Here is a 3,450-nt window from a genome sequence, read left to right on the forward strand (position 1 = left end):
TCATCTTTTCTGTAATACGTTGATTTCTTTATAGATTTGAAATCCGTATTGGGTTCAATCACTTCTGATTGTAGCACACAATATTCTCTTTCATGTGGTTTAAAGTACACATCGGCTATTTATAAAGACTTTATTTATTTGAATGGTAAATGTGTGTCTGATCAATATACTTGTGTGGCTATAAACTGAGGCTGGGGTGGGCAATTAATTTTTCCAAGGGGCCACATGAGACAATGTGACTGTTGTAGAGGGCTGAACCAACCAAGCCTAATTCTCATTATTGTTTATTAATATTTATCACTAACCCACTCAAAATCATGGTCTAACAAGTTTCTCTGAGAGCAGACTGACAGTTATAATGCATTATAACAGCGCTCAGACTGCTGAAAGTGACAGTCCTATAGAGGGACTAAGTAAAAGAAAAATTGTAAAATATTTTTTAAAAGTCACAACATAATAAAAAATATTGTACACATAAATTTGTATTTTTATGCAAAAAAAATAAAGTATGCGTTAAGCACGACCTGCCACACAACTGTCTACTAGTTAACACCTTCAGTGAACACTAAAAAAAGGCAAAAAACAATGCTTTTTCATCATACCAAAATTGAATAAAATGCAATCAAAAACTACCGTCTTTTTCAGACTATAAGGCGCACTGGACCATAAGACGCACCCCAAATTTTCAGGAAAATAGGGAAAAAAATTGTGTCAAATGGAGGTTCGTCTTCCAGTATGAATTCAGCTTTTAGGGGGGAGTGGGGGAGGGGGGAATGAGCATGGTCACAAGGGGGTGTTCGGTGGTCCGGCAATATGACTCCTGTCACAGACTGGTGCGGCAGGTTTGGTGCTCCGGCTCCGCCGGCATTTTGTGAAAGCCCGGAGCCAACCGCACATCCATTACTGCAATGCGGTGGCCTCCGGGAAAATGGCAGCTGGGGACGCCGCATGCACAGATTGAGATCTCTGCAACGAGATCTCTGGTGCTGAGATCTCGTTGCCCAGAGTAGGTGGCGGCATGCCTCCTTCCCTGCCTATCAGATCCTCATCTGATACTCTGCAGTGCAGAGTGTCAAATCAGCGATCTGCTGTAAAATATGGTGTAAAATGGCAGCTCTGTGTCCCCCCAATGAATGGCTCGGAGAAAAGGATTTTACGGTGAGTACACAAAAATCCCTATGTCCCATCCTGGCACAATGTAATAGTTAAAAAAAATATATATATATTATAATGTGTAAAAATATATATATATTTTTTTTTTTAAATCCCCAAATAAAACATTTTTTTTCCAATAAATACATTTATTTATGTAAATAAAAAAACAAACAAAAATACAAATATTTGGTATTGCCACATCCATAAAGACTCGTTCTATATGTCCCACTAGTTAACCCCCTCAGTGAACGCCGTAAAAAAGAGGCAAAAAACAATGCTTTATCATACCGACGAACAAAAAGTGCAATAAAACGTGATAAAGACGAATGTAAATATAAATGGTACCGCTGAAAACGTCATCTTGTCCTCCAAAAAACAAGCCGCCATACAAAAATAAAAATAAGTTATAGCTCTCAGAATAAAGCGATGCAAAAATCATTTATTTTTTCTGTAAAATAGTTTTTGTGTAAAAGTGTGAAAACATAAAAGATATAAATGAGGTATCGCTGTAATTGTACTGACATGAAGCATAAAGTTGCCTTATCAATTTTACCACGCAAAACGGTGTAAAAAAAAAAAATCATGGATTGCTGTTTTTAGTTCATTCTGTTTCCCAAAAATCAGAATAGGAAGCGATCAAAAAATGTCATGTGCCCGAAAATGGTACCAATAGAAACGTGAGCTCGTCCTGCAAAAAAACAAGATCTCACATGACTCTTGGCCGAAATATGAAAAAATATAGCTATCCGAATGTGGTGATGCAAAAACTAGTTTTTACAATATAAGTTTTAGTGTGTGACAGCAGCCAAACATAAAAACCCGATATAAATCTAGTATCGCTGTAATCGCACCGACCCAGAGAATAAAGTCGCCTAATCACTTATACCGCACGAGGAATGGCGTAAAAGATAAATAAAACCAATTCTTCACATGCTGTTTATTTTTTTTTTCAATCTGCCTCCCAAAGATCGCAGTAAGGCTGAGCGCTTACACTGGGGTTTCCTTGTAAATCTGTGAAATACGCGATTCAGACATAACCTTTGGCTGAACATTCCCTATAATGAGGCAGATGGAGGCACTGTGGACGCCGTCTGACCTGTGATCCGGCGGTATCCCGTCTTTTTAGGATTGCATGAAAGTGCCATCGGCCACAGTTTTGTGCACTTCTGAAAAGGACACCGCTCAACAGAGGCCAGATGGAGTCCAGAGTAACTCTGCTGCCTCATTATAGTGAATGGATCCATTGGGGGTTTCATCTGAATCGCGTCACTAACAGATTTAGATGGAAACCCCAAAGTAAGTGCTCGGCGTAGAGCGCTGGATAACTGTGATCCAAAACGTTCTGTAAAATGTTCCCAATTAAAGCTCAATCCACAAAATAAGCAAGTCCCCACTCAGATCTGTCATCTGTTAACCCGAATATAGGGGGCTTCCACGTTACTAGTAGCAAGCACAAAGGCTCTGGAAAAGCGAAATGGCTCCTCACCCGCCAAAAGATTCAGCAAATTCTGCACTCCCAAATCCAAATGCCCCACTTCCTTCTGAGCCCCAGTGTGCCTAAACAACATTTAGCGCCCACGTCTGGCATTTCTGTAGTGATGAGAGCTCGCCTCATTTAGAGGTGCATGTCTCCAGAAGCACGGGCTGGGCATAACGTACTGGTGACTGCAATGTAATGGTCACTGCAATGGCAGTGTGCAATTTTCACTCAACAACATCCACTGCTGCTTGTTTCTAGAAAACACCCATGCAGTCAAAATCGTCACTACACCTGCAAATAAATTCCCAAAGGGTTATAATTTCCAAAATGGGGTCACTTGAGGGGGATTCTGCTTTTCGAGCACTTAGGGGCACCTTATAAGTTATCCACAAAAAAGTCTAGGAAAATCGGCACTCCAGGAGACAAATAGCGCTCTGTCACTCCGTATGGCAAAGTAGAACTGTACAGCCACATATGGGATATTTCTACATTCAGCAGAAATTGTGGGACAAATTCTGGTGCCATATTTACCCATTTCCCAATGTGAAAATGTAAAAAAATCACTACACACAATAGATGAATTCATTGAGAGATTTAATTGGTAAAATGGGGTCACTTATGGGGGCTTCTGCTGTTCTGGCACCTCAGAGGCTCTGTCAGTGTAACATGGCACCCTCAAACAAGTGCAGCAAAATCTCCATTGTAATATGGCGCTACTTTCCTTCTGAGCTTTACCCTGTGCCTCAAAAGTAGTTTTCGACCACATAATGGTTATCTGTGAACTCAGGAGACATTGCATAACAAACTTTGTGGTC

Source organism: Ranitomeya variabilis, chromosome 5 (assembly GCF_051348905.1).
Source record: "Ranitomeya variabilis isolate aRanVar5 chromosome 5, aRanVar5.hap1, whole genome shotgun sequence".
NCBI lineage: Eukaryota > Metazoa > Chordata > Amphibia > Anura > Dendrobatidae > Ranitomeya > Ranitomeya variabilis.